This window comes from Girardinichthys multiradiatus, chromosome 21 (genome assembly GCF_021462225.1).
Source record: "Girardinichthys multiradiatus isolate DD_20200921_A chromosome 21, DD_fGirMul_XY1, whole genome shotgun sequence".
Taxonomy (NCBI): Eukaryota; Metazoa; Chordata; class Actinopteri; order Cyprinodontiformes; family Goodeidae; genus Girardinichthys; species Girardinichthys multiradiatus.
Genome location: NC_061813.1, coordinates 10,360,751 through 10,373,794, shown reverse-complemented (window position 1 = coordinate 10,373,794; position 13,044 = coordinate 10,360,751). Strand labels below are relative to the sequence as shown.

The 13,044-nt window shown below is 39.1% G+C and overlaps 1 protein-coding gene and 1 long non-coding RNA gene across 4 annotated transcripts in view; one reads left to right on the top strand and one right to left on the bottom strand.

The window, feature by feature from the left end:
• Positions 1-13,044, top strand: part of itgb1a (integrin, beta 1a) — a 32,669-nt gene that overhangs the window by 3,950 nt on the left and 15,675 nt on the right. The window lies entirely within an intron of this gene.
• On the bottom strand, positions 6,288-7,118 carry LOC124857997. The gene is made up of 2 exons (XR_007035730.1): positions 6,949-7,118; positions 6,288-6,767 (listed from the first exon to the last, which is right to left on the bottom strand). It is a non-coding gene; the product is annotated as an uncharacterized LOC124857997 (long non-coding RNA).

Below are 13,044 nucleotides of genomic sequence, written 5' to 3'. Positions count from 1 at the left end.
TGTTTATGACTTCTACAACTGTTTTTAGTCGTATTATTTTGCCTTTGCTCTTTCATTGCCAGTCTCTCCCTCTGCTCTGAGCTCCAGTGCTCTTCTGGGCCATTTTTGGTGGTGCCTCATGCTTCTAAAAACAGCTTCCGAAGCACCAGGGAGGAGTGGCATGGTTAAAGCTGACCTCTGCTTGCCAAGGTCTGCTGAGAAAACGAAGCAAAGCATGCTGTGTCAGGGGTAAATAGTAGCAGCCTTTTGCTGACTACAAGCTCTCACACACTGTTTGTTCTTGTGATCGCGTGAAGGCTAAACTTTGAGGCTCCTCGAAGTGTTTGTACAAGTCTTTGCCCAAATGGATGAATGTGCTTGACAATGTGTTTTTGCACACCGGCTGTTCTTTCATCAGCAAGGACAATAACAGAAATGGATGCAAGAAAACAAGATTGTAAATAATCATTTTATGTTATGAGCCTGGTTGAATAAAATGTAGTAACAACATGAGGAAAAACTTAGATTACACCAGAATGCAATAGCAGACCTGAATGCCATGTTATCAACTTCCTCTGTTAGATAAGGCTGTGAAGGCAGTGGGACAGGAAATGAGTCGGGAGACTTGAAAGTCTCTCAGCAGGGCTTAACATCTTTTTTTACTCTTCAAACTTGATTATTCTGTTAAACCTTTCAAGCATTTAGTTCTTATTTACACTAGAGTTCAAAATTGGTGAATTTAAGGTTTGTTATTTTCGGTTTAGAATCAGAATCAGGTTTCTGCCCACAAACAAGGTATTTTACTTCAGTTTCATATGCTCACAGCATGGAAACTTTAAGTATAAATATATAAACTTTAGAAAAGATTTAAAAAAATCAAAAGACCAAACACATACATATACAGTCATCCATCCATTGTCTATACCTGCTTGTCCCTGCAGGGTTGCAGCGGGGGCTACCTTCAGCGACCATTGGGCAAGAGGCAGGGAACACCCTGGACAGGTCGCTAGTCCACATATTTATACCTAAGGGCAATTTTAAGTCAATTGTTAGTAGTATGCTATAGGCGTTTATACTTGACGCTGATGTTGCTGCAGTATTCTCCGAAAACACAGGGAGCAGTATGCTAGATAACCAGTGGAAAATTAGTAAAAGAAAAAATTAACGTTTCATGTAACAACAAAGATGGCTGCGCACACTGATAAAACAAATTTTTTTATTTTTTTTACAAAAAGATTTCTAGAAATAATATTCAAAAACTGCCACTAAAACAGTACACAGTAATGATTGTAAACAATCATACTTCAGGCCATAAACAACATTTATTTCTGTTTGTGTGGAACTGACTGCAGAACATTAGCTTAAACGGCAAAAGAAGCTCTCCAAACAACACTGCCAGTTTTAGAGGTTTGCGAACGCTACCAGTTAGGAGTTTGTCGTTATTACAGGATGACTGTGTATTGAATTGTTCACAAAAATTATTCTTTAATGACAAACGAAAGGATATTGCTCATCTCTAGTACCTATTAAACATATAATGTAATAGTAGTGTTCTGTGTGAGCTGGGCTTTATACATGCTATCAACTCAATAACATCAGTGGTAGATTAGATTTCGTCATTTACCGAGTATTTTCCAAACTCCTACATAGATTTCCGTTTACAGAATGTATGATATGAACTCTCTCCTTGTGTTTGGGAGTTTTGTCTTGTTGCCTGATGTCTAAAGGATGTAAAGTGGGTTGCAAATGGAGATTTCATAATTCTACTTGTTAATGTCTGAATGTTCATCAAGGCTGAAAAATGTAATATGTTTTAAGGACAGTTGCACAGGTTCACTGTTAATCAACTCTCAAATGTTTAAATGCATTGTTAAATGATGTGTTTGGTCAGTGAACTCTTATGAGGCCTTGATAATCAAACATGACATGTATTCCTTTACTGCTCCCTTGGGGAAATGTGTGTAACTGTGGAGTGCTTAGTGCTTAACTCTGCACAGCTTGTTCTCTTCTGCGCCACAGAAATGGAAGCCCAGATTTAAAGTGTTAGGTCTGGGCCATAATGAAAGACATCTGAGTGTCATTATTGCTCCAGTTTTCCTGCGTTCACAGCTTAGCTGATAAATGGTGGAGGGGCCCACGGATGGCCTTGCAGGGTTTAAACCAGATTAAGGCCCATTTGTGGTGTACACTGTATATATGTATATATATGATTCGTGTACACCACAATGGTGTGCATCTTTTGTGACAGCGGCACGATTTAAAAATGGTTTGCGGAGTGTAAGGCTTTAAAAACGTCCCAGTGTCTGTTGTCGTGTACACAGGAAAAACAAAATCATCCTGTATGGGGAAGCCCTGGCACATGTGCAGTAATTATTGCGCACCTGCACAGCCTAACGGATGTTTTTTTTTAATTCAGTCACCTGAAGCAACAGCTGAACCTCGTCATCTGTCCATATAAACATTTGAGTCCCTGAAAGTTGAATTACTACTTTTTAAGTAGGGAGTGTTTGTACGCATGCATATGTTGCTGCATTTCCAAAAACATACTGCCTACTAGTGTCATAGCAGGGGAATTACAGCAGTTTTAAAGTTTCTACTTGTGTGTTGTTCACGGAGGTCACAAATAAAATGTTGTCATGTGGATGTGCTAACAGAAATGGAAAAGGATTGTTCTCGTGTGCACAGGGCCTAAGACTGAACCTTAAAATAGCTATCTGCATGGATATGGCCATTATGGAGCAGCTAACACATGCTCATTAAAACATGTTAGCCTCTGTTGAACAGCTATTTATTAATTGCCTCACAGCTGCAAATATTTGCTCTACAGACAACTGCTGTCATATATGGAAATATTTTCCTGTACAGTGTCAGCACCTCCAGTGTTGAGCTGATTTTTGTAGACTGATCTGGAGAATTAATATGTTGTTTGCTGATTTCCAGTTGGTCCCTTTGGCTGTGTTGTTGTCAGAGTTTGAAACAGTTTCCAAGCTTGTGTTTAGATGTCAGTGTTGACATGTTTAGGGTTTGGATCACACACGATTTTCACAAAGACAATACAGACTGGAGGGCATTTTGGCAGAAGACAACATTTGAAACTCTTTGCAGCAAGGAAGTTTAATCTGGCCTCTCTTTTGTCGTGTCTCTCTTTCTTTCACACTTTTGAGCAGCCACTATGTCATTTATGAGTAAGAGTTGGCTCATTCCTGGGCATTTAAATGTAGGCTTCCTCTTTGCTGAAGTTGAGTTTCCTGTGTTTCAGCTGATGAAATGCAGCCTTATCGGGCGTGTTGAATTGGTGGAGGACTACTGTGCACTTGCTTTTATAGGATCGGCATAAATATGAATAAAAAAAAACAACTAATGTGCCTCCTATTAAGATATTCTACTTTACCTACATTTAGATCATGAATCACAAGATTCCATTGTTTTTCCCTATGTGCTGTGGGAATAATATATTTTGGAAGCAAAATATGATATCATTCCTGGTTAAGTGTTATTGATTTTGTGTCTGGAAATACTGGAGTCTTTTCAATGCCACGTCCCCTCCAGAGGTGTATCTTTAGCCTTTGCTAAACACAAGAGGAATGTTGGCAGGCTTCCAGACAATATATAAAGTCTACAGGAGGTGTTTGTTTTGGGAAAAACAGAACAGATTGTTTTTCAGGACTGCCAGCAGTGTTGTACACTTCTAATCCAACTGGAAGCTGGGGTTTGCTCTTATCATTTACTTATATATCATAATGCAAACAGTGGACCTTAGAAGGGAACATTTCAGAAACTTTGCAAAATACTTCAAAATACATGTTATGCTCCAGACCCTGGATCAGGAAAAAACTGAAATATCTGCATTTATGCCACTGTCATAAGTTACTTTGAAACCAAGCTCTATTTTATGAATGAAAAGTCAACAAAAATTACAGAGATGTTACAGTAGACAAAATTCTATGCTTTTAGGTTTTACAACGTTTAGTGAATAATATCTTGGAAAATATTTCTAAGGAGGAGTTTTATCCCAAGCTGAACAACTATCCAGTTGATGAATGGTTGTGTGTGTATTCTTACTTCTGTAAAACAACTATCCAGAGTTAAGACTTTAAAAAGATTTGTTTGTACTTTGTGCAATTATGAAAGTAGAAATATTTTTCAGTGAAATTTTATCTCAATGTAATTACCATACACTGATTTTTATTTTGATATTATTTTGATTATGCTGACCCTTAAGAGCAGTGGTCATGAACAGTAAGTTGGAGCAGGTTCTTATAAGTTGAAATAATTCACAAAGTCAAAATAACGGTTTTATTCTAGCCAATATTGAAACAAAATGCTCATTAAAGAAGAAGCTTCTTGATTCAAACCATGTTTCTTATTCTGAAGCCAACCTCACAGAAAAAAATAGACAGCAGTAAAACCGTTGTTTCATTTCTTTATACTGCATAGATAGGGTATAAGCTATGTGCATTAAGCCCCAATCACAGCCTTTTTATGTTGTATTGTCATATAGCTCAGGGAACATTTGTACCGGTTTGTGCAGAATTATCTAAGATTTGGCCTCAGATCTAGAGATCTCTCTTCCAGATTAGGCCTGTCACGATAGCAAATTTTGCTGGAAGATAAATTGTCCCAGACAGTATTGCGATAAACGTTTTGAGACCATTTTCAACTAGTATAATGATACCGGCATAATAATGCTAGTAGCTACACCCTCTCAAAGATCAATACATTTTCATTTCTAAAGAACATTTAACACTGGAACTGGAAGACATTTTAAATATCCAAAAACAATAAATAAAATGGATTCTGAAATCTCTGTAAACAAAATTGCCCTTCAAAAAATATTAATAATTAGTCTTAGAAAGGGAAAACAGGCAAAACTGATGGTTTTATAAGCAAAAAGTGCAAACTAACAACAAAAGCACTTCATTTGAATAAGAGCAGATGCCTTGGCAGGCCATATGCGAATCCGTAGCTACTTTCGTCTGTCAGATTAGCGATTAAACACTCCAGTGATTGAGGACTGTTGGCAAGACGAAGATCACCTGGTTGTAGTTTTTTTTCCAGATGGAAAAACTGCATCAGATGATTTTGTTTTAGTTGCAGATGCATGTTTGTTGTATTGCTTCATTTAGTTGCTACTGTTTTACAACGAATGCGACATACCGGCTCGCACGAGTTAAGTATGGTTCACCACGGTCATTTGGTTTGAATCCAAAGTGTCTCACACTGCAGCTGTTGCATTGGGCTTTGAAACCAATCCCATCTCTGTTTTTACCAAATCTCAACCAGTGTTTTTCTGGTCTGCATCATGCTGGCTTATGCTACCCAGTTTTCCGTTGCAGTTTTCTGGCCGGTCACCAATCTTTAAAAAGCCTAACCTGCCGATTACGATTTTGGCCAATACCGATTTTTTTTTATTTTGTTTTGCTGATCATCCAAAATTGAGGAAATCGGGGCTGATCGATAAACCAACTGATTGATCGGTGCGCCCCTAGTTAAAAACTGTGCATGTACCGTATTTTGTCTACTTTTTACATATTGTTATTGCAACAACATGTCAACTTCTGCACGTGATCTGGTATAGCGCAATAGGATGATGAGAATGATGGTTTAGCACTTGAATTCTTAGCTGGATCTGTTGAAATTTCAAGCTATGCTGGAAACCTTTGGGTGACAGGGAAGAGGTTTGGTTTCTAGATTTAAGATCATCATATAGGGCCACCGCCTTTCACTTCTCAAAACATTTATGGTATTTATTTGTTTTAATTGAGTGATCACAAAAAGTATTACAAAATTTGTCACAGGTGTTTTACTTGTTTTAACTTGAAATAAATTAAATAATTATGGGCTTAAAAAGGCTTTAAAAAGTCTTAACCTCAGTTCACTGAAACCCGTAGAAACCTAACATACAGGAATCGCAGACTCAATCATTTAGTCTTCATTATTTATCGTAAAGTTGACTCATTGAATTTGAATTCATAACCAAATTTGTATTGCTACTAAGAACAAGCTTCATTGTTGGGGTTTGTTAAGGCAATCCCCCATGAAACCTCATGGATATGATGACCCTGTGGGCCTATATGCCTGCATGCTTTAGGTGTTACCCTGCTTCAGCTCACTGAGCATTAACAAATGGGCATTTAGCAGGTTTCAGCTTGTCGTTATTATTAGCTGAGGAGGTTTAATCTCTGAGCACCAAATCCTGTCGGCCGGGAATGAGAAACACTGGGGTAAAAAAGTTACACTTTCTGACAATATAGTTTCCTATAATTAAATATGGTTATTTCTGCATAGCAGACTGAATCAAATGATAGAAACTTGCTGCCGTTGCTCATTTGCACTTACTGGTTTTAACTCTTATTCCACTTAAGCATTTTTTCTTAAATACTTTTTTTGCTATCAACTGTAACCCTTGGGTTATTCCTAATGCTGAAAAGAATCAAAGGAAGTGCGTCATCAGCTTGTCTGATTAGTGTTATTTCTTACACAGATTCTTTCAGGAAAGAGAGGGCAGTGAGTATTTGGAGTATCAAAGTCTCTGTCATGGTCCCAGGGGGCAGCCTAATTCATTCCTTTTGTTTGGTATAAGAGGGTCCTCTGGATTGGATCATGGTGGGAAGCTGTGGGCTGGGGGGTTGGACACAGACGGGCTCTGTTTGGTATTCTTCTTTAACACTCCTGTGCTTGTACGTCCCAGAGCTCAGACATGTTGCCCACTCAGCACTGTTGAAGTTATGTGGAGGCAAAGGGGCCACTGGTTTGGCTCTGCCTGTATGGGAGGGTGGGTGGCTCAACTAAGCAATTGTGTGGGCAATGTGAGGGAGGAAGAGCAGAGGGAGGGAGGGTTGGAGGAAAGGGAAAAATGTGTCACAGACAGAAGTGGAATGACTGAACATATCCATGAATGTGTTAAAACATCCTTAATTGAAACCACAAAACACTGACAGTCTGTTAAGTATGTTGCTAAAGACTCACGGTTGTTTAAGTTCCTCTTCTTCTAACTCATAAGTTTAAATTAAAATGATCTAGTTCACCAAGCAGGCCCACAGCACAGATGTAAAGCAATGGGTTAGGGAAGCTGAGTTTTTCCTTAGGTCTCAGGGCTACCCTTTCTCCAACCAAGCTCTGTATGGCCCTGTGTTCCTTCTTTTCCATTCCTTCCTTTCACATTTCACGCCCACTCTGAGTAAGGGAAGCCCCCCACCCCCCACTGCTTCGGAACGCAGAAACACTTTGAGTCACGACCTGTTTTTACTGTTGCAGTATATGCTTTGGTGTGTCTGAACTGCATATTCATAGCAGTCCTGCTAAGGTCAAAACTTCTAAGAATTTGGCAGTATGGTTTAAGTTAACAGAGAGCCAGTTCTGTCATGTTTTTGTGTCTGATTCAATTCGACCGTGTTTCCTGAGGATATTTGAGATGTTAATATGTTGGACTAAGTGATAATAATATAACAACTGGATCTGTTCGTAGCTCAAAAGTGTTGGACATCTTTTTCCAATCTTGGTTTAACAGTAAGTCTAAAGTAGCAAAGAGTTTTCTCATGTTTACATCTTATGCCTCTTTTCCATTCATGGTTTCAGCACCGCACGGCTTCACTCCTCTCCACTTTGCTCTACTCACCACGAAACTGCTTGTTTTGTGCTGAGTAGCCGTCAGCGTATCAGCACTCCGTATTGAGTAAGGTTGCGGAGTCCAGAACACCTTCCCATCCACAACTCGCAGGACCATGGCCATAAATGGCTTCCTAGATTTTGAACTACTGCCACAGCTTTATGTTTGATCCGCTGTGGCCATTGTGCTCCTTAACATTTTTGTAGTCCCTGAGGTTTTTGAACCTTTCCGGGCACTTCCGTGATGTGCGGTAAAATCCATGGCTTGTCGTTCTTTCCGCTACCTCAGCCAACTTGTTCTTATTTCTTGTCCATAGCCAATCAGTGAACATCAGTTTGTTCACGTCAAATATTGGCCCTGGTCATCCCCAATGGGCCCTGCAACCAAATAAACCAGTACTGAGCCGGAAAAGCCAGTAATGGAAACTGTCGCAAAACGGGTTAAGCGGAGTGGACCCAATGGATAGTGGGCAATACACAGAACAGACAACCTTGTATGGACAAAATCACTCTAAAGGGCACATTAGAAAGCCTAATTAACCTAGTGTATAATTTTTACCTCATTGGATAGCACAGTTGCCTTACAGCAAAAAGGTCTTGGGTTCAAATTCCGGATCGAGATTTATTTGCTTGATGTTTACATGTTCTCCCTGTGCATGTGTGGGTTCTCTCCAGGTACTCTGAGTACTCCGAATTCAAACCCAGAACCCTTTTGCTGCAGGGCAACAGTGCAAACAACTGATTCACTGTGCAGCACTCCAAAGGAAATAGATACCTTACAAATAGATTCTTGCATCTTCTCTGTCTGACTTCATTTATGAAAACTACACTGATGCTGAAAACAGCTAACTGTGAGACTTCTCCACTCAGTAACAGCGACCACATCGAAGAGTTTTCCTACTGTCACAACCTGGGAGCGCACATACCCTAGATCGGATTTTTTTAGTTTCTATACATGTTGCCAACGTATAGAAACAGTATGACAGGTTTCTGTCATGGTCAAGCTGTATTCAACATCTTAAGAATGCCTGAGAACATCCGCCCCCGTTAGACACGCACCACAATAGATGCCATGCGTCAGCCTCTCCTGCTTACTGATGAATCTGTGTGAAGCCCATATAATACTGAGCTGCCATTAATCACAGCTCATGTGTGTGTGAAGAGGATAATGCCTGTTTATGTGTGTTGCTGTCTGGATGAAAGAATGACAAGGACAGCTAAACAACCTTCAAATTAGCCAGCGCTGAGCTGCCTTTCTCCAATTAAGGAACTGCCTTGGACTTCTATGGCGTCTTGTTCTCTCGGGTTTCTTTTACATTTCAGTTCTGTGGTTGCTCTGTAAGCATTTCTATACCAGACCCCTCCCTCTGGCTTTCACATTTGTTTTTGTAACATCTTTGGCACAAAATTCTTCAAGTTGTTTCTGAAGGGGTATGTAAATTTCAAACCTCATACATTTGTTACTAAATGATACCAAATAATGCACCCTTGGCACTGTGGTGCTGTTTCAAAATGGTGTGTTCAGTTTCTAAACGTTGTGGGTTTCTTGGTAGTAGTCGCATACATAAACAGTTTAGGGTTTTTTGCATAAGCAGGGGTAATGTTTTTTTAGCACATGCCGTGAAACAGTTATCCTTTTTTAACTCTCTTCAGAGATAGTTGTTTTCCAAGCGAATACTGACAGTATTATCTGAGACCAAGTGAGAGGATTGTGAATATGGAGAGCCTCAGATGAGACTGCTCTTCCTTTGTGGGACTATGCTAAAAACAAGAGGATGAGGCCTCTGTTAAAGATGCATCCGGAGTAACTCCATTTTGTGGTTTAGACTACGTGAGCCAGGCAGAGGTTCAGGGATGGGCTATGTATTATTTTGGTGGCCTTGGATTGTTATTTAGATTTGGGTTAAATAAACAACTTAAAAGCTATAATAAAGTCTAAACATCTGTTCCATATAAGACAAATGAATACTCTAGAGTGTTCTAGGTGCTTTTGTCCTTGTACCTGTGTGGAGTTATGCAAATGTACTGTACCTCTTTATTGGTCTATAGTCATACGCACAGTTTTTATTATTCTGACATCTTCACTTGGCACAGTATGAGGTTCTAATAATATGATAAACTAAAATCAGAAGAACACTTTATTAATTTGAGAGGGAAATTATGCTGATATGGTCAATCTCTCTGAATATAAATAAAATAAAACTAAAAGAATGAAACAATGCTAAGGTGCTCCAAAATAATTCAGAAATATAAACAACTAGTAGTAGTCACAGTAAAGAGTTGTATAATTTATTGACTACAGGTAGGGGAGACTGCCTGTGGTGCCAGAAATACCACAGTTTCCCAGTCATAAAAAAAAATTTAAACAAAAATGTGTAATGCGATCTAATTCCTTTTATGTTAAACACATTAATAACAATTATGCCTAACTTTGCTAAAATAATAAACTCATAGATTATTGCATTATAATGAGTTGCTGGCTAATTAGTCGGGCTCTCTGCTCTGGCAGTCAGCCTGCAGTCAGATGCTGTTACTTTAGTAAGAGCGATGGGTTGCGTTCCTTTATGGTCTGTTTCTCAGGGCTGGAAATATTTCCAACTGACCAATGTGTCTGTCTTGTTAACAAGGGGAAAGTGTAACAGTCAGCCAGCTGACTGGCAGCATGCAGCAGGTGAGAGAGGGGGAGAGCTGTTTTGCTCCATGCTCCATAGTCAGAGAAAAGTCAAGTAACTCCTATGCTTTCTGTGGCATCTGTGGCCTTTGAACCACATGAATGGTGTGACAATATGACGTTGTTTTTAAAAAGAACAGCCGATTTATTATTAATCCACACAAAGACAGCATTTAAATGCCTTGATGCTACATTTTCTTGCCTTGAACGCAGCCAACGGATAAATGAAGTCATAGCCCCACATCACAAATGTGTCAGCACTTCAGATTTGTGTGCATGCTTCATTTTTTTCTTCTTTCATTTTGGTGTATTTTTTCATTGTACACCAACTACAGGCTTGACAGAGTTACTACAGTGTTTTGACACGTTTTCAGTGTTTTCATGTGGATGAAAACGTTTCTAGAAACTAGTCCTTGTTTATGTCTAACTTTTTAAACACAATGAAATATAAAGATCATTTTGGAACAACTGGCTGAATTGCAGTTTGACACTAGCTCTATATTTTATTTAGTTACTTGTTTTTACCAAGCATTCCTCCAAGGTCCATGAGACTGAAGACACTTTACTCCCAGCTTGAGTTTTATGGGGTTAGTTTGCATCTGAATGGATTCTTCAAAGTCCAAACCTGAACTGAAAACAGAACCTGGGCTACAGTGAGAAGAAAGTATTTGGATGTTTTGTGTTGCAGGAATGCAGTGTGAAATGTATCATTTCTGGAAATGGTGTATTCTTCCTCATGTGGACTACATACCCTCTGATTAAACCTGCCTCTCCAAATCTCTGTTTCAACATAAGGTTCTTTCATTTTCTCAATAAGTATTTTCATAATGGTTTCACACTCACATTGTCTGTAGTTGGTTATGTATTTTCTTTTTCTTTTAACTTTGATGGAAATAAACAAGCTAATACATAAAACGCAAGCACGGCACTGGAGATGTAAGCCATCTGATCTAATCTGGGGGCCTGTAGACAGGCTGTCTGCCCTTCTGTGTCTATTCAAATGATCACACACACCCATAGGCATTCAGGAATGCAGTGGTCAAAACAACACACACTTACTGTCAGAGCCTCTTTTACTAACAGTGTAAAGCAAGGTACTTTTATAATCCAGCCTCATATAAGGCCAACAGGAGCTGGAAGTTCAAAGAAATACAAACAAAAAAAAAAGCTTTGGTCACTTTATCTCCGTGTCTCTGGATTTAATTTGAACCGCATGCTTTCATATCCAGTGTGGAAAACATTGGCTTCTGTGGAGGTTCTCTGAGGAATGACTCACCATGAGTTCTTGATTAATGGTCAGGCAGGATATTGGCTTCACATTGCAGTTATTATTTAGTTCAGAACTCCAGCTAGCCAGTACAGCTGAATGTTAAACTGTGACCACTGGTGTGTTTATAGGTGTATAAATCCAGTGTTTCATGTTCTGTTGGTTTTTTTTGTTTGTTTTGTTTTTTGTTATACAGCTTTCATCACATTAGCATGAGTAATGTAGCTACATAGTGTCACCAAAGCTACACTGCCAGGCATGTTTTATTACATGCTAACTTCACGCTCCATTGCCGCTGTTCTGTAAAGACCTCGGAGGTTTGTTAAAGAAAATTAGTAAGAAAAAATCAAGCTCATAAAAACCAAGGAAAATACCACATGGTTCAGGGAGGTTTGGGGTGATGTTTAAAGCAGGTTAGGTTAAAAAATAATGTCACAAGCTTAAAACAGTTCACAGAGGGCTTTTTAAATCGTCGTCCAAATATGGAAAGAGTATCTGGAGTATCTATTGATCTAGACTAACAAGTCGGGCAAGGGGAGCGTTAATCGAAGCAACCAACAGGTCCATAGTATATCTGGCGGAGCTGCAGACAGCTGCAGAACTCCACACTTGTATAAAAGAAACTCATGGTTGAAAGAAAGCCCAAAGAAGTCATGTGTTCAGTTTGCAACAGATATAGTGTGGTCAGCTGAGACCAAAATAGAACTTTGTGGCCAACGTGCAAAACACGACGTGTGGCACAAAACCCGCCGGAATACACAGTCCCTGTTGTGCAACCGTCAGACTGAGGCAGAGGTTTACTTTAAAGCAGAACCACTACCCCAAACATACAGCAGAAACTGCAACAGAACAGTTAAGATGAAACTATATTCATATGCTAGGATGGCCCTGTCAATGCCCAGACCGAAATACAATTGAGAATCCAGGTTAGACTGGGAAACTGTTGCTCTACATCCAATTTGACTGAGCTTGAGCTATTTTGCAAACAGGAATGGGCAAAGATTTAAGGTCTCAAGCCGTGATAAACTGGTAGTGAAAATGCCGTTAATGACTCATGGCAGTATTGGCAGCAAAAGGTGGCATGACAAAGTATAGACTCAGAAGAATGGAATATTTTTGAAACATTGTGTTTAGAATATCTCAGTTTTTATCAACTCTCCTAAAACTTTTCAACAGTCTTTATTTTTCTGACAAATCTTGGCTGGCATACATTAGCATTCCTTTCATTTCCTGCACTTCTACAACTTTCCTCACAGTCATGTAAAAAATAAGGAGCATATATGAGCATTCTTTATGAAATGTTCATATATTGATCTCTAATCTCATCTCAATTCATCTCTGTCAAAGAAAGTAATGTTATTTACAGATAAAAACTAAAATGTACAACAGAATATTTGGATTCTAGCTCAAGAAAATATTATCACAGCATACCCCATAATAGCAAAAATCCTTACCCCCTTTAGCTAAAACGATTTCAGTGAGATACCTACAGTAGTCATCTACCAGTCTCTGACATCCT